We start from the raw sequence: 19,436 nt of genomic DNA on the forward strand, positions 1-19,436 counted from the left end.
CTTCCTGTCCCGCGCTTGAGCTGCTTCCGGCGGGAGCCGGAAGACGCTGTGTGGACGGAATCTGGGACCGACTGAAGGCCGGCCGGCTGCTCTGGACTGGAAGGTAAGCTCCGGAGCGGACCTGACTGTACCCGCTCGATCAAGTGGTCCCCGAGACGGATTGAGCCAGTACCGGCTCCTGGGGAGTTCAGGCCGAGTTCGCCCCTGAGAGGACAGGGAAACCGCCCCCTTTGGGCACCCCTCCGAGATGAGGCCGGCTCGGAAGCGGCGGGTCTGAAGACCTAGGCTTCGGCCCTTCCGCTTTAGGGATTTTGAGAGCGATGTTTCAGCTCTTTTACATAGTTATGGGGGCAGAGTCACGGAAATAAGACCGTCCTGCGAAAGCCGGGGTCAGAGAGATCCCTGGGTGGGGCCTCCGGGACTGTACCGGCAGCTGGGGCCTGCCCACGGATCTCTGGGCCTTGTTTTAGGGTCGTTGCAACGTGGGTCGGAAAGGGACGCCAAGGGGATCCTGCCTTGAATGATTCAGCCCAGGGCTACCCTTTCCTTTCACACGTTCACTTACTTTCTGGGTCTTTAAGAGGGAAAAGGGGCTGTCTCGGAGGAGTTGGGCGTCCGATACTCCTTCGCCTGTCAGTTGAGGCGCGGGTTGTGGGCGGTGAGTTTATAGTGTGTGTTAGTTTCGCAGGTTGAATCTGTTCTCTGAAGTTTTTATGGAGAAGAGAAGGCAACTAATTTTGTAAAGACTCTTCCACTTGTTCATGAGACTCTGAAATGCAATTAGCACCATTTGGGGGTTAAATATTGTTAACTTGGGACTTAAACATTTGTACTTATTCACTTTGGCACAAAGATCAGCTCAGCATATTTGCAAAAATAAGAAACGTTTTGAAATAAAGTCAGGACATTTTGTTAGAAAATGAGAAATTCCACTTTATCATAGTGTGTGATAAACACAAACTCGAAGTCAGGAGACCTAGGTTCTAGTTTAAATTTTGCATCAACCGTCTACCTTTGGCAATTTACTTAATCTCTAGCTTTTGCCTCCCCCTCTCCCCACCGAATTGTTAATGAAGCTGTTTACCTACCCCTTCAGGTATACTTCCTGACTGCTTATTTTGTGCAAAGCACAGTGTTAGGTAATAGGAGAAGAATGAATATGTTCAATGAACCTATCCAGTGAGAAAAACATTCGTGTAGACAACTAACATCTAAGGCAGGATGAAATAATCATTGAAGAGGTTAAATGGTGAGTTGTGAGAACACCAGGAGAAGAACTAATTTATTTTGACTGGGAGGAGGAGATCAGAGAATCTTTATGTAGGAAGTGGCATTTGAGTTGGAATTTAAAAGCTGGAAAGGATTTCAGTGGATCAAAACCGGGTTGGGGGTGTTTATTACTGGTAGAAGAACTATCCAGAACGAAGACCTTGAACACTGAGACAGGTTGTTGGGTTCATTCATTAGCCAGATCGGTATGGGCTGGAGGGTTCATTGAGAAATATAGTGAAAGCTTTAGCTGGAAAGTTTGAGGACTTACTGTGGAATATTTGGAGTGCCAAATTTAAGATTAGTCTATTATTCTGAGTCCTTTGAGTAGGGGATTGATTAAGGGTTTTGAAGAGATAATTGGAGTGGCTGGATTGGAAAGGGAAAATTTAAAGGCAGGGTGACCGATTAGAAGCAGTATACTGCATAGAAAACCAACAAGAGTGTTGTGGGATCTGTATGGATCCACTGCCAATTTGGACTAAAAGGAACAGATGGAAAGAAAAATTACTTCAGAGGCACAACCATGGAAGCTAAGATTTGGAGCCAAGACACCTTGGGTCAGGGGAGCAGACCCCAACCATTCACTTGGATAGGGGAGTTTGTCCAAAGCAGAGAGTGGGCCTTCTGCCTCCATGTTCTGGAAACATTGTGCAGCCTCAGGCCTTGGAGAAGGTGGAGCACATTTCTTGGGGATTGGGGAGATGCTTGTTGCCGCCCCATTGTTCTGAGGGGGTTGAGTGGGTACCCTGGAAATGGTAGAGAGCCCACATAGCCAGAGACCTTTGAAAATGAAGAAAGAAAATGTCCCCAGGGAACCTGTTTGAAACGAGAAGCCATAGACCCCAGCAAATGCGTGTCATGTGCCTTCCCAGCTGACAGAGGTGTTCTGGACCCATGGCCTTTCTTGAATCAAGATATGCTTCCATGGATGCCTTAGTTTGGACATTTTTACAGACTTAGAACTGTAAACTTTCAGTTTAATAAATTCCCTTTTTGAAAGCCTATCCATTTCTGTGTATTTTGCATTCCAGCAGCTTTAACAAAGTAAAACAATAAGAGAGGTTTTGGTGAAGTGATAGGGGTTGAGTAGTGATTAGAGATGAGAACCTGGGGCTGGTAAATTTGGCTTTGAAAGATTACAGAGAAATGAGGAGGTAATTGGAGGAAAAATCAGAGTTCTGAGAATGGAATGCCCCAGAAAGTTCAGGAGAGAGAAGAGGGAAGGTCCAAGACAAATCCTACCTAGAATGAATTTTACCTTCATAATTCAATATTTCAAATTTGTTTCAGCTGTTACCACTTTATCATTAGAATTTATTGAACTCCCAAAATATGCTGGATATGGTGAAAAAATTGCATGTTTCATACCAAAATTTAAATTGCTCTTTTTTTAATTAAAAAAAATTTTTTTGAACATAATAACATACAAACATGAACATTATTACCGTATGATCATTCCATTCTTGGTATATAATCGGTAACTCAAAATATCATCACATAGTTGTATATTCATCACCACGATCACCTCTCAGAACATTTGCATCAATCCAGAAAAAGAATAAAAAGAAAAGAGAAAAAAAATTTGTACATATGCATACCCCCTACTCCTCACCAATCACCAACATTTCAATCTACTAAATTTTATTTTGTTCCCTCTATTATTTATTTTTAATCCATGTGCTTTACCCATCTATGGATAAGGTAGATAAAAGGAGCATCAGACACAAGGCTTTCACAATCACAGTTATATTGCAAAAGCTGTGTCATTATACAGTCATCTTCAAGAAACATGGCTAATAGAACACAACTCTACATTTTCTAAACTGCTCTCTTTTTAACTTTTTTTTAGTCTGTGTAATTTGCTACCATCAGTAGAATTTTTGTTTAGATTTTTTTTTTTAATATTACTGACTAGTTTTGTTCTATACCTGTGGTCAGTCAAAGGTAATGTTAGTAGGAGGGAGCTGAGAAGTGGATTAGCCCATGGCCAGGAGACTTGGTCCTCTTGGTAGAAGTCATGAGCTTTATTTTTTTTTTATTCATTAAAAAAATTTTTTTTAAATACCAAAAAAACACCAAACAAATGGAAACATTTGTAATTTTTAATCATTTCATTCTACATATATAATCAGTAGTTCACAATATCATCACATAGTTGCATAGTCATCATCATGATCATTTCTTAGAACATTTGCATCTATTCAGAAAAAGAAAGAAAAAGAAAACAGAAAAAAATCCATATCTACCGTACCCCCCACCCCTTCACCAGCATTTCACTCTAAATTTATTTTAACATTTGTTCCCCCTGTTATTCATCTTTATTCCATATGTTTTACTCGTCTGTTGATAAGGTAGATAAAAGAAGCGTCAGACACAAGGTTTTCACAATCACATAGTCACATTGTGAAAGCTATATCATTATACAATCATCTTCAAGAAACATGGCTACTGGAACACAGTTCCACATTTTCAGGCAGTTCCCTCCAGCCTCTCCACTACATCTTGACTAACAAGGTGATATCTGTTTAATGCTTAAGAATAACCTCCAGGATAACCTCTTGACTCTGTTTGGAATCTCTCAGCCATTGACACTTACTTTGTCTCATTTCACTCTTCCCCCTTCTTGGTTGAGAAGGTTTTCTCAATCCCCTGATGCTGAGTCTCAGCTCATTCTGGGAGTTTTCTCAATCTCTTGATGCTAAGTCTCAGCTCATTCTAGGATTTCTGTCCCACGTTGCCAGGAAGGTCCACACTCCTGGGGTCATGTCCCATGTAGACAGGGGGAGGGTGGTGAGTTTGCTTGCTGTGTTGGCTAGAGAGAGAGGCCACATCTGAGCAACATAAGAGGTTCTCTTGGGGGTGACTCTTAGGCCTAATTGTAAGTAGGCTTGACCTATCCTTTGTGGGGTTAAGCTTCATATGAACAAACCTCAAGATTGGGGGCTCAGCCTATAGCTTTGATTGTCCGCACTGCTTGTGAGAATATCAAGAATTCAACTTGGGGAAGTTGAATTTTCCGCCTTTCCATGAGCTTTATTTTAACCTTCAATAATGGTGACCAGTTTGGGGAGTGGGTACACAGCTTCTCAATTTCTCCTCTCTTTTTTCTCTATTCCCATCCAACCCCATCTCTTTCCAAAATGATTAAGGTTTAGGGCTGGCATTTTACAGGCTGGCATGGTGAGGTTCTGTTTCTTTTATGAGGCAAAGTAGTAACAGCTCTGGTTTCCCTTTGGGATACCTTCCCTTCTACATGCAGTCAGGACTGACCTGTACGAGCTCTGTTCTCCTTTGCTTGTTTGATTTCCTTGGGGTTGGTTTTCTTCTGAGTGTTTCAACTTGTAGACTGTGTTGGTGTAGGCCATTTCTCTTCTAGAAAAATGGTGTTGCCACTTATCTCTGTCTACTATGCGAGACTTCTACATGGGTTTTGGGGCCGAAGACTGTTTATAAGGATTACTTGGCTTTTCTTTGCTGGTCATTGTTGAGGGTGTAGTATTTCCCTCTGCAAATCTCACAGGGAGGTTTTGATTTGCAAAAACCCATGTAGATGGTTTAAGATGCAAGTAACCTTGCTTTCAGCAAGACTCTTATTAATGATGATTGCTGATTTTGTTTAAGGTATATTTATGACAGGTTTATAGCTACGGCTTTACTTTTTATGTTTGAGTCTGTAATTTAACATATGTATTTTAAACATTTTAAGTGCTAATTTGATAGTGTTTTTCAATTCTGTAGGACATAACCCATTAGTGAGTTCATGTCTCACTAAACTGAGACCTATTAAGGTCTTACAATTAAAATTTTTTTTTAGTTTTTAATTTTGAAATACTTTTCAAACTTATGGGATGGTTACAAAATTAGTACACATCCCATACAGAGAACTCCAACATATTCCTAGTCCTCCAGATACCCAATTCCCCAATTTTAGCATTTTGCTACATTTCCTGTACGATTCTGTCTATCCATCCATCTATCTACCTGCCTGTATCACTGTGTGTCCATCTGTCCATCCATCCACCCATCCATCAGTCTTATCTAGCAATCCATTTTCTGAACACTTGAGTGTAGGTTGTAGATATTGCATTCCTTGAAAACTTAATCCTTATGTACATTTACTAGGAACAAGGATATCCACTTGTAATCACCTTAAGTGCAGTTATCAAGTTCAGAAATTTAACTTTGTTATAAAGCTTATAGTCCATATTACAGTTTTTTCATGTCCCAGTAATATCCCTTTGAACTTTTTCTCCTCCCTTGCTAGATCCTGTCCAGTATCACATATTGCATTTAATTGTCAGTTGCTCTTTTTTCTTTATTAAAGAAGTTGTGGTTTATAGAGCTTTCATGCATAAAATACTCTTTCTTTTTAATTATAGGAATGTATTTACAACATAAACTTTACCATCTCAGCCTCTCCCAAGAATACCATTCCATGGGATTAATCACATTCACAGTATTGCAGTGTCTTCACAGTTTTCTATTACTAAAACTTAGCCCCCCAAACAAAACTTTATACCTTTTATGCTTTAATTCCCTATTCCCCTTGCTCCCTGACCATGGCAACCGGTACTCTAATTTCTGTCTCTAAGAGCTTGCATATTCTCTGATATTTTCTTTGTAGTTACCATAGAACTTCAAATTTAACATCCTCAGTCTATAATATTCTCATTTGCTTTGATACCAACTTAATTTCAATAGCATACACAAATTATTTTCCTATATACCACCATGTCCCTACCTTTAGGTAGCTTTTGTTACGTAGTTTTTGTTACAAATTGCTGCATAATAACCTTCAGATTGCCCTCTTGAAGTTTCTTAGGCACTGAAACTTTATTTTGTTTCATTTCTCTTTCCCCTTTTGGTCAAGAAGTCTTTCTCAATCCCATAGTGCCAGGGCCAGGCTCATCCTCGTGAGTCCTGTCCCATGTTGCCAGGGAGATTTATACCCCTGGGAGTAGTCCCATATAGGGGGCAGGGCAGTGACTTCACCTGAGGAATTGACTTAGAAAGCAATATCTGAGCAACAAAAGGCGTTCTCTGGGGATGACGCTTAGGCATAATTGTAAAGTAGGCTTAGCTTCTCCTTTTCGGTAATAAATTTCATAAGGGCAAGCCCCAAAATTGAGGGCCTGGGACATCAAATTGACAGTTCCTAAGTGATTGTGACAATAGCAGTTCTCCAGGTGGGAAAGTTTAATATTTCTACCTTTTCCGCCAGTCCCTCAAGGGGACTTTTGCAAATACATTTTTTTTTTTTACATGGGTAAGCACTGGGAATTGAACCCAGGTCTCTGGTTCGGCAGGCAGAAACTCTGCCTGCTGAGCCACCGTGGCCCGCTCTGCAAATACTTTTTAATCTGCCCAGATTACTATGGGATTTATCGGTCACCCTCATTTTTAAAAGACAATTTTGCCAGATATAAAACTCTTGATTGGCAGTTTTTTGCTTTCATTAGTTTCAATGTGTCCTCCCACTGCCTTCTTGCCTCTGGTTTCTGATAAGAAATCAGAATTTAATCTTATTGAGGCTTCCTTGTGTGTGACATGTTGCTTCTCTTTTGAGCTTTCAGAATTTTCACTGTATGTTTATCATTTGTCAATTTGATTATCTGTTTGGAGTTTGTTGAGCATCTTGGATGTGTTTATTTGTGTATTTCATTCCATTTGGGACATTTTCAGCCATAATTTCTTTAAAAAATTTTTTTTAATTTTTATGGAAATAAAAATGTGGCTTTACAGAATGATCATGTGTGAAATATAGGATACCCATATACCAACCCCCCACGAATATCTTGCATTGGTGTGGAACATTTGTTACAATTGATGATAGCACCTTTTTATAATTGTACTTTTTCTGAAAACAGTAGTAGCCAGCATTTCTTGAGAGATTCTGTATTTTAAGCACTGTGTGAAGCAATTTTCATGGATTACCTCATTTAAAACACCCAATACACAGGTCTGTGAAATATATCCCCTTATTATTTTTTTTTACTTAGTATAAGTTATAGGTTTACAGAAAAATCATATAAAAAGTACATCATTCTCATATATTCCCCCTGTTGTGGACACTTTGTATTAGCGTGATACTCTTGTTACCATTGATGGAAGAACTAAAATAGTACTATTAACTATAGTTCGTATATTCATTAGGTGTATTTTTTCCCCATATGCCGCCCTATTGTTAACACCCTGTGTTAGTGTAGTAACTTTGTTATAATTCATGAAAGAACATTGTTATCTTTGTACTAACAACTGTAGTCCTTTGTCTGCGATTGGGTTCACTGTGTTATACAGTCCTTTGTTTTTTATCTTTTAATTTTTATTCTAGTAACATATATGACCTAAAATTTCCTCCTTTCAACCACATTCACATATATAATTCAGTGATGTTAAGTACACTAACAATAATCTGCTACTATCATCTCTGTCCATTTCCAAAGCTTTACAATCAACTTAAATAGAAATTCTGTGCAAATAAAGCATCAACTCCATTTTCTCTGCCCCAGTCTATCCCCTGGTAAACTATATTCTGGATTCTAATTCTATGAGTTTGCTTATTATAATTAATCCATATCAGTAAGATCATATAATAAATGTCCTTTTACATATTCCTTATTTCACTCAGCATGATATCCTTCGTCTTTGTTATTGTATGCATCAGGACTTCATTCCCTTTTTAATGGCTGAATAATATTCCATTGTATGTATATATCATATTTTCTTTATTCATTTAATTGGTTGATGGATACTTGGGTTATTTCCATCATTTGTCAATTGTGAATAATGCCGCTATGAACAATCTTTTTTAGATTTATTGTGACCAGTTTTGTGACCCAACTGTGGCCTACCCTGGAGAGTTATCTGTGTATTTGAAAGGAATGAATATCCTGCTATTTTGGGGTACAATGTTCTGTATATACTTGTTAGGTGTAGTTTATTTATCATATTATTCAAGTTCTCTCTTTCCTTATTTATCTTCTGTCTAGATTCTGTCTACTGATGAGAGTGGTGTATTGAGGTCTCCAACAATTATTTCAATTATATATAAAAGACAAAAAGTAAATAATGGGGGGAATGGTTTGGGTGTTCTCTTTTACTTTTTTTTTTTGAGTATTCAAAAATAGACTGATGAATGCACAGCTATACGATGATACTTTGAACCACTGATTTTACACTTTGGATGAGTATGTGAATATGTATTTCAATAAAATTGCACCTCCCCTCAAAAAAGTGCGGGCGCTGTTAAGCCATTCTTATATAAACAAAAGCTGAAGGAGTGTGTCACCACCAGACCGGCCTTATAAGAAATGCTAGAGAGTTCTACAGGTTGAAAGGAAAAAAGACTGGACAATAGATCAAAGCTGCATGACAATATAAAGACCTCTGATGACTATTGCATTTTTGGTTTGTCATTTTACTCTTTACTTCCTATAGAATCTAAATGCAAATGCATAAAATCAATGATTTTAAACTCATAATGTATAAACATGCAATAATTGTTAATGTATGCAATTATTTCTCTCTTTAAGTTTTGCTAGTATTTACAGCATGTACTTTGGGGCACCATGGTTAGATGCATATGTATTTATGATTATTGTTTCTTCTTGGTAGATTGCCCCTTTTATTAATATTTTTTAATATTAATATTAAATTATTAATTAAAATATTAATATTTTCTTCTTTGTCTCTTCTAACAGCTTTTGACCTAAAGTCTGTTTTGTCTGATACTAGTATAGGTACCCCAGCTCTATTTTGGTTACTATTTGCATGAACTATCTTTTTCCATCCTTTCTCTTTCAACCTATTTGTGTCTTTGGGTATAAGGTGAGTCTGTTGTAAGCAATGTACTTTCTTACCTGTTCTGCCAATCTGTGTCTTTGACTGGGGAGTTTATTTCATTAGTATTCAGTGTTATCACTATAAAGGAAGTACTTACTTAAACCAGTTTTTCCTTTGATTTTTATGTCATATATATTTTTTGTCTTTTCCATTATTATAATGTTCTTTTTTGTATAGTTGATTTTGTGATGTATCTGGAAAAAGCTTTAGAGCTACCACGTTTTCTGCTCCTATGTCCCTCTGTTTTCACTTTTTATGCTGCCTTTGTCTCACTACCACTATATATTTTGCATGTCCATTATCAGGAAATTTGCCTTTTCTTTTTCAGTTATATTATGATTCTTACAGGAATTAAAGAGTAGAGTTGTATATTGAAGATACAGTACTATTTGGGTTTTGCATTTACTCTTTTAGTTACCCTTACTGATTGTGCCAGTTTGAATCAGTTTTGTACTCCCAGAAAAGCCAAGTTATTTAATCCTCAGTCAGTATTGCTGGGTGGGAGCTTTTTGATTGTTTGCATGGGAATGTGACCCACCCAGTTGTGGGTGTAACTTTTGATAAGATGATTTCCATGGAGGTGTGTCTTCATCCATTCAAGGTGGGGTTGCTTACTGGAGTCCTTTGAGAGGAAACCAATTTGGAAAAAGCTTTAGAGCTACTAAAACTGATAGAACCAACAGAAAAAATAGAGCCTCGGGGAAGCCATTGAAGAAACCTGCAGAGAAAACTAGCAGATGTTGCTAGGTGCCTTTCCAGTTGATAGAGAAACCCCGAATATCATTGACCTTCTTGGACCAAGATATCTGTTCTAGTTTGAAAGTTGCCAGAATGCACTATACAAGAAATGGAATGGCTTTTTAAAAAGAGAATTTGTTAAGTTGCAAGTTTATAGTTCTAAGACAATGAAAATGTCAAGGGAAACATACCTTAACTCCAAGGAAAGGGCTGATGAAATTCAGGGTTTCTCTCTTAGCTGGGACTGCACATGGTGCTGTCTGCTAGCTTCCTCTCCTCATTTCATAAGGCGTCTTCATTGGCTTCTCTGGGGCTCTGTCTGTTCTTTTGGTGCTTTCGGTTCTGGTGGCTCTCATGGGTCTAAGCTTTTTCCAAAATGGTTCCCTCTTAAAGGGTTCCACTAGCAACCCCACCTTGAATGGGTGGAGACACATCTCTATGAAAACCATCTAATCTTTACCACCGACAATTGGATGGGTCATATTTCCATGGAAACAATCAGAAATGTCCCACCCAGCAATATTGAATGAGAATTAAAGGACATGAGTTTTCTGGGGTACATAATAGCTTCGTACTAGCACAGAAGCTTTCCCTGGATGCCTGAATTTGGACATTTTCACAGCCTAAGAGCTGTAAACTTGCAACTTAAAAAAATCCCCCCCCTTTTAACTTTTTTTATATGTGAAATATAACGTATATAAAAAATATAAAAAATACGTTTCCAAATACTTTCTTTTTGTTTTTTTTTTTTTTGCATAGGCAGGCACCAGGAATTGAACCTGGGTCTCCGGCATGGCAGGTGAGAATTCTGCCACTGAGTCATGTTGCACCACCCTCCAAGTACATTTTAACAAGTAGTTATAGAATGGATTTTCAAGTTTGGTATGTGTTCCAGGTTTTTGCTTTTCCACAATTTTTTTTCTTCCAGCTGCTCTGAGACACTGGGGTCAACAGAAATATCAATATAATGATTCCACAGTCATACTCATTTGTAAATCCTATCTTCTCTGTTATACTACTCCTTCTCTTTAAATAATATATATACATAAAAACGATAAATTTCAAAGTACATCGCAACGATTAGCTGTAGAACAGATTTCAGACTTTGGTATGGATTACAATTATAATAAATTCCCTTTTGTAAATGCCATTCCAGTTCTGGTATATTGCATTCTGGCAGCCAGCAAACTAACACACTGATCGTCATTTCTTCACAGTACTTCAGGCTGCGCTCTCTCGTCTTTTCCTTTCAACCTGCAGAACTCCTTTTGGTAATTCTTGTAGGACATATCTTCTGTTTACAAACTCTCTCAGTTTCTGTTTGTCTTTTTTTTTTAAATATGGAATGCTTTGTGAATTTGCGTGTCATCCTTGCACAGTCTATTTATCTTTGAATACTTTAACCTCTTCCTTATTTTTGAAGGACAGTTTTGCCAGTTAAAGAATTTTTGACTTGCAGTTTTTCTCTTTCAGTGCCTTAAAATATATCATACCACTGCCTTCTAGCCTCCATGGTTTTTGATGAGAAATTGGTATTTAGTGTTAATTGAAAATCCTGTGTGTAATAGTTAGATTCAGTTATCAACTTGGCCAGGTGAGCATACCTAGTCTTGTTGCTGTGGACATAAGCCAATGGTACGTGAACCTCATCTGTTGCTAATTACATCTGCAGTTGGCTAGGAGGCGTGTCTGCTAGTCAAATGAGTGTCATTTGACTTAATTGGCTGGTGCTTAAATGAGAGAACGCAATGTAGTACAGCCTAAGCAGCTCAGCATTCCTCATCTCAGCACTTGCAGCTCAGCCCAGGCCTTTGGAGATGCAGAAAAAAGTCACCCCGGGGAAGGTTGTTGGAACCCAGGGGCCTGGAGAGAAGACCAGCAGAGACCATCTTGTGCCTTCCACGTAAGAAAGAACCTCAGTGGAAAATTAGCTGCCTTTCCTCTGAAGAACCAACAAAATAAATCCCCTTTTATTAAAAGCCAATCCATCTCTGGTGTGTTGCATTCTGGCAGCTAGCAAACTAGAACACTGTGTATGTGATGAACCACTTTTCTCTTGCTGCTTTCAGAATTTTCTTTGGTATTTGACATTCTGATTAATATGTAACTCAGGTCTGTTGGAATTTATTCTTTTTGGAGTTTGTTGTACTTTTTGGATGTTAATCTGGAGATTGCGTGCACTTCTTTTACCTAGGGTTTTCTTGGTGGATGAATTTGTTGACATTCAGTTCAGCTTTGTATGACCTCTAGCTTAAGTTTTGTTTAACAGAGGAAAATTTTTCAGTTCTTGTTTCCTTGTTTCTTGCCCTGCTTGTATGGTGCCCTCCCCCCCCCCCAACCCTTAGGAGGATCTACTTAGATATTATAGACCCCAGCCGGATTTTCCCAGACCAAACTGGCCTCTTATCAGGAGGAAAGAGTCACCTGCATCAGTTTTCCCTGAGGGTGAGACCCAGCAGGTTGAAATACTTCCCTGTGAAGTCTCTGGGTTCTGCTTTTCTTATCCTGCCCAGTATGTGGTGCTTGTCTCCCTGCAGGTCCCATCAGTGTAAGATATTGCAGTACCTTTAACTTTGGTGGACTCTCCCTGCTGGGGGTGTGGTGGAAACAGAGGAGAGGTTGTAGGCTGGTTTTAATGACTTCAAATTACCAAGCCCTGGTATCTGAATTCCTTGAGGGAGGGATTCCACCTGAGTTGGGCTTCACCCCTCCCCTGGGGAAGGCACAGGCTCCAGACAAGACTCCAAAAGAGCTCACTTCTGCCTATGCTTGGGGTAGTTGCAGCCTGAGAAGTTCTACCGCTATATCCAAAGGCAGTCAAGCCTTTGTAGAAACACAGCCACAAAAACCTCCATTTCCTTCTCTTTTTTTCACCTTTTTCCGTCAGCCCTGCCCCCTTGGCGCTGGGGCAAAAATGCGCACCCTCTGCTTTGACCAGGTTCACCTAAGCTGGGGGCCTATTTTTAGTAGTCAGAATTTGTTAATTAATTCCACAATTGGCGTTTGATTGTACTCAGTCCCTTCTGCTGGTAAAGTTCCTTTCCTTTCCCCTCTGGGAAGCAGCCTGTAAGGGAGGGGCGCTGGCCACCACAGCTTTGTGAACTCACGGTTCTCTTGGGGCTCGCAACTGGTCCAGACTGGGGTACTGTGTGTTTCTGGTCACTGACGTGGCCGCAGGAGCTGTTCTGTACTATTTCTGGATATTTAGTAGTTGTTCTGGAGGATGAACTAAAATGCGCACATTGTTAAGCCGCTATCTTGACCCGGAAGCCCCTATGAGACTTTTTTTTTAATCATCACTGTTGGCTTTTTTCTTTCTTTTTTTGTGAAAAATAGCATAAATACAAAAAAGCAATAAATTTCAAAGTACAGCACCACAATTAGTTGTCGAACATGTTTCAGAATTTGACATGGCCTGCCACTTTTAAATAGACCTTTTCTTGTCTTGTGCTCGCTCTGTTACTGTAATCCTTTGGCTGTGTTCTGAAATTTGAGAAAGGCGTTTCTGCCAGTTGTTGCTGGTGGTTCAAGGCTTCTGTAGGAAGTTGGACAGCTGGATGGTGCCCTAAAATATCTCAGTCTGCCATCTTGATTGAGGTGGTACCCTATCATTTAAAAAAAATAAAAGAAAAGGAAAAATCAGAGCACTTGCAATTAGTAAAGTTTAGTACTGCTTCATGAAAATGTGTTTCATTTATTTATGTGTGTGTGTATGCATGTGTGTGTTTGGGTTCATGTATTTTCTAGGCTATGAAATGAAATGTTTTTTACTGTAGGTTGTAGTTAAATAGTTTTGAAAATTTTTTTTTCTCTTTAGGAAACTTAAACTCAGTAGTGAACGATAGAATTCTTAACCTCTTGTAGTATGTTTAGTATTTGGCAGATTTACTTCTTCTTTGGCATTTATACAAAACTTTATTTCTGAAGAGTTCTATAATTATTTCTATTGACTAGCATAGAATAATAGCTAGGATAGAACCAATTCGTTTCTGTATCCCCTGCATTTCCAAGGACCAGGAAGCTGAGTAACTTGCCCAGTTGTCACCCGACAAGTCAGAGGCCGATTCCAGTTGTAGAGGGCTTGGGTTTTGTTTCTTTTCTTTCTTTTTTTTTTCCTTTTTTATATCTCAGCCTCTGTATTTAACTTGTTCAGCTACTTAGTGTTAATGCAGAATTTACAGAATGTTGTTTAGTGTACTACTGAAAATAATGCAGCTTATCACACTTCCATTTACAGGATTTCTTTCTTTGGGCAAAACCAGAGGGGAGTTATTTTCATGATGGCCCTGATCATAGAGATCACTGTTGTTCCAAATCTTTTTGCTATTATTATGAGAACTTCATTCCTTTTTACAATTGTATGAATGCCAGTTTTAATGAGGTGTTGTTTAATAACATTGTAGAGTTGCCTTGTTCATGTGAAGATAAGATTTGCATTGCAAAGTGAAAAGACAATCTATATTACATTATCATATAGCTAATAAGGAACTTGGATCTAGAATGTATAAAAAACTATTACAATTAAATAATAAAGAGACCAATAAATCAGTTAAAAAATGGGTAAAGTATCTGAATAGACATTTCTTCAAAGAAGATATACACATGACCAATAAGCACATGAAAAGTTGCTTAGTATCATTAGCCAAAGGAAAATACAAATTAAAGCAACAAATAGCTATCACTTCTTACCCACTAGAATGACTGTAATAAAAATGATGGACATAACAAGTGTTGGCAAGGATGTGGAGAAACTGGAACTCTCATGCACTAGTGAAAATATAAAATGGTGTAGCCACTTTGGAAAATAGTCTGACAGTTCCTCAAAAGGTTAGTTAGAAAGTTATCATATGACCCAGGAACTACAAACTCTTAGGTATATATGCAACAGAAATGTAAATGTATATCCACACAAAAACTTGAACATGAGTGTTTATAACGGCATATTTTATAATAGCCAAAACACAGAGTCAACCCAAGCCGTCTTATCACCTGATGAATGGATAATGAAATATGGTATAGCCATACAATGGGATATTATTCAGCCATAAAAAGGAATGAAGTTCTAACACATGCTATGGCATGAATGGACCTTGGAAACATTTGGCTATGTTAAAGAATCCAGACAAAAGCCAGGTATTGTATGAGTGTATTTATATGAAATACACAGAATAGACAGATTCATAGAGACAGAAAGTAGACTGGTGAGTATCTAGGGCTGGGGGTTTTGAAGAGAAATGGGGAGTAATATTTAATGGTATGTATAGTATTTCTTTCTGAGATGATGAAATTGTTGTAAAACTGATTGTGATGATGACTACCCAAGTTTGCAAATACACTAAAAGCCACTGAACTGTATGTACTCTTTAAATGACTGAGTTCAGCCTGCCTATTCTACTCCATCCTATTATTCTCTAGTTTGTTCATACAGCACACATACAAACCACAAGCTTGGACACTGACATCAAATGGTAGTACTCAGTTATAATATGGATACCTAGTTTTAGAAAACACGTAATTTTTTAAAGATTGTTGTTGAAATGAAAGCACTAAAATTAAAAGTTTGTTATAGATAGCCATAGACCCATACATAGATAACCATGGATAATCGTGAAAATAGTGATCTAGAGGTGGCTCTTAAACTACAGAGAGGTGGTAGCTCTCTTCCCTTCTATTGAATATTACAGCTTTGCAAAGAGATGTTTTGTCTTTTGCTCACTGCACATATTCATATACTTGATTTTTCCATTTTTCATTAGGTAAAAAGATAACAGAAACTTATCCCTGGAGCCAGCACCATTACTTTCCAAGAAGCCTAACAAAGATAAAGGACAGTGATAATTGTCTGGTTTCTTGGAGATTTTACAATCCTGTAATCTCAAAGTTGGAGGAACCTTAGGGATGACCTAAACAAATATTTGGTAATTTCTTGGCTTTTTAAATGAGCTGGAATTGGGGAAGAGAGATTCCTAAACCTTGAAGATTTAATACCAACCCAGAGAGATGTAATTACTATTCAAACCAGCTAGAAATTGGATTTGCTCTCTGGGTAGTATGGCCCAGAAGTCTCAGCCAGTTTTATTTCATTTATGGCTAGTGAATTAGGAATCAGATTTAGCAGAGTCAACCCAGAGTTGTATTTAGGGTTGGGAGAAAGGACTGTATTGCCAAAATGAATCTAATTTATCTTATTAAAAGAAAAAAAATTGGAGTGAAAGAATAACACAGTACAGAAAAGTATACAAATAAGTGTATAGCTTAATGAATTATCCTAAAATGTATGTAGCTTTGTACCCACTTTCCAGGTTCAGAAATAGGTGGATCTTATTTTACCTTTCTCTACATTTGAAATAAATTTATGTTTACAAATCATTTATTGGAAGTACTAGAAATAATATTGGTTCTGAACTTTGGAGACTTGTTGGGAATCCTGACTCTGCAGCTCAACAACTTGGGCCAGTCATATAACTGAGCTTAGGTTTCTTGCTCTGTAAAAAAGAGGAATATCAGCCACATAGAGCTGTTGTAGTTCTTGAATTTTAAAAAATGCATGTGAGAGGAAAATTTGGGGATTTATGGTTACTTAAAGTAAAAGAACACTTGCATATACATATTAAAAAATGTTTTATTGTCAGTTTTTTTAATTGTGAGAAAATAACATGCATACAAAAACAATACATTTCAATGTCATATGCAGCTTATAAATTTTTATTTCTTTATGATGAAAAGTGAGCTAAGCTAGCAAGAATGGAATAGAGAATCCAACAAGACAGTAAATATTTATTCAGATACTTCTAAATCCCCTTTATGTAGAATAGGTCTGTTTTATTCTAGCTTTCCACTCTAACTAGATAATAATTAAAAGCTCCTATCCTGGGTCCATTTACCTTGTATATAATAGTGCTCTGAATGTTCAAAATAAACTAGACTTAATGTACCAAAATCCTGAAAAAAACTATAAGAAAGTAAGAATTTAAACCATGGAAGGGAAATAGCTGCATCAGGGTCCTGGGACTACTACTTTTGAGAAACATTGTTCATAATTTGACTGCCTATTTTTATTTTACTGTGTGTGTGTGTGTGTGTATATATATTATATATATGTGTATATATTATATAATATATATATTATAAAAGCAATATGACCACCTTTTAGAGAATTTGGGAAAGAGAAGAGAAAATAAGTCACCCCAGACTATTACTTAGTACCATCACATGCACTGCTATCGTAAATTTTATTTTAAATTATTCCCATACATGTCTTAACTAGTTTTTTAATAGCCAGTATATAATTTTTATTTTACTTTTATAATTTAATATGTCATAAGTGTTTTTCTCTGTTGCATTGTTTTCTTAACCGTTTTTTTAAATTTATTTTATTTTAATTTTTTAAATACCAAAAAACACATAACAAATGCACGCATTCCAATTTTGATCATTCTGTTCTACATATACTATCAGTAATTCACAATATCATCACATAGTTGCATATTCAGCATCATGATCATTTCTTGGAACATCTACATCTATGCAGAAAAAGAAATAAAATGAAAACAGAAAAAAAATTTATACATACCATATCCCTTACCCCTCCCTTTCACTGACCACCAGCAGTTCAAACTAAATTTATTTTAATATTTGTTCATAACCGTTTTTTAAGTGAAGGTATTATAATTTAGTCAACCATTCACTACTCGTGGATATATATGTGTATTTATATTTTGCTTCCAGAATTATTTTTAATAGATGATAATATGAACATCTTTGGGCATGTAGCTTTGTTTTAGTTTGTAAAAGCTGCCAGAATGCAATATACCAGAAACAAATGGCTTTTAAAAAGGGGTATTAAATTGCAAGTTTATGGTTTTAAGACCATGAAAATGTCTAGACTAAGGCATCCAGGGAAAGATACCTTGATTGAAGAAAGACCAGTGTGTCCTGAAGGCACACTGCGTTTAGCTGGTAAGGCACATGGCGACATCTCTACCTTTCTTTCCTGGCTTCTTGTTTCATGAAGCTCCTTCTTCATCTTCAAAGGTCTCTGGCAGTGTGGAATCTGTTAGTTCTATTGGCTCTGTAGCTTTTTTTGGTTCACCTTTTTTTTTTTTTTGGGTGCATGGTCTGGGATTTGAACCCGGGTCTCCTGCATGGAGACCATTCTACCACTGAACCACCCGTGCACCCCTCAGTATGGTTCCCTTTTAAAGGGCTCTAGTAAGCCACCCTACGTTCAATGGGTGGAGACACGTCTCCATGGAAACCATCTAATCAGAAGTTACCATCTACAGTTGGGTGGGTCACATCTCCATGGAAACAAAAAAGATCCTATCCAGCAACATTAAATAAGGATTAAAGCATATAGCTTTTCTGGGGTACAAAACAGATTTAAATTGGCATGAACTTTTTCTGTACTTATGACCTTTTCTTAAAATAAATGATAAGTAAAAATTCTGCATCAAAAAGTAACATTTTAATTAAATTTTTTTAAATTAATTTTTTAAATTTTATTGATTAAAAAATAAGAAACAAAATAAAACATACATAATCAGTAATTTACAATATCATCACCTAGTTGCATATTCATCATTTCTTAGAACATTTGCATTAATTCAGAAAAAGAAACAAAAAGACAATAGAAAAAGAAATAAAACGAACACAGGAAAGAAAAAAAAAAAGATTATACCTATCATACCCCTTACCCCTTGCCTTCATTGATCACTAGCATTTCAAACTAAATTTATTTTAACATTTCTTCCCCCTATTATTTATTTTTATTCTATATGTTTTACTCATCTGTTGACAAGGTAGATAAAAGGAGCATCAGACACAAGGTTTTCACAATCACACAGTCACATTGTGAAAGCTATATCATTATATAATCATCTTCAAGAAACATGACTACTGGAATACAGTTCTACATTTTCAGGCAGTTCCCTCCAGCCTCTCCATTACATCTTGACTAACAAGGTGCTATCTATTTAATGCATAAGAATAACCTCCAGGATAACCTCTTGACTCTGTTTGGAATCTCTCAGGCATTGACACTTATTTTGTCTCATTTCACTCTTCCCCCTTTTGGTTGAGAAGGTTTTCTCAATACCTTGATGCTAGGTCTCAGCTCATTCTAAGGTTTTTCTCAATCCCTTGCTGCTAAGTCTCAGCTCATTCTAGGATTTCTGTCCCACCTTGCCAGGAAGGTCCATATCCCTGGGAGTCATGTCCCAGACATGACAGGGGGAGGGTGGTGAGTTTGCTTGTGTTGGCTGGAGAGAGAGGCCACATCTGAGCAACAGAAGAAGTTCTCTTGGGGGTGACTCTTAGACCTAATTTTAAGTCCGCTGGATCTATCCTTCGTAGGATTAAGTTTCATGTGAACAAACCCCAAGATTGGGAGCTCAGCCTATAGCTTTGGTTGTCCACACTGCTTGTGAGAATATCAAGAATTCAACTTGGGGAAGTTTTTAATGATTTTTTGATACCTGTTGGACTTGTTATATTTTAAAACAAATGTTTTGGGCTGAGTTCTTTATTTGTTTGCTTGCTTTGATTTTGGACATATAAAAAGTGCCTTTTTTATTTAGTTACAT

At 37.4% G+C, this 19,436-nt stretch overlaps 1 protein-coding gene across 2 annotated transcripts in view; it reads left to right on the forward strand.

The window, feature by feature from the left end:
• Positions 1–19,436, forward strand: part of ZNF410 (zinc finger protein 410) — an 86,378-nt gene continuing 66,942 nt past the window's right edge. For both annotated transcript variants that reach the window (XM_077123028.1, XM_077123029.1), the window contains exon 1: positions 1–103. The gene's annotated coding sequence lies outside the window, so the exon portion shown is untranslated. The remainder of the gene's footprint in view (positions 104–19,436) is intronic.

Source organism: Tamandua tetradactyla, chromosome 12, assembly GCF_023851605.1.
Source record: "Tamandua tetradactyla isolate mTamTet1 chromosome 12, mTamTet1.pri, whole genome shotgun sequence".
In the NCBI taxonomy this organism is placed as follows: Eukaryota; Metazoa; Chordata; class Mammalia; order Pilosa; family Myrmecophagidae; genus Tamandua; species Tamandua tetradactyla.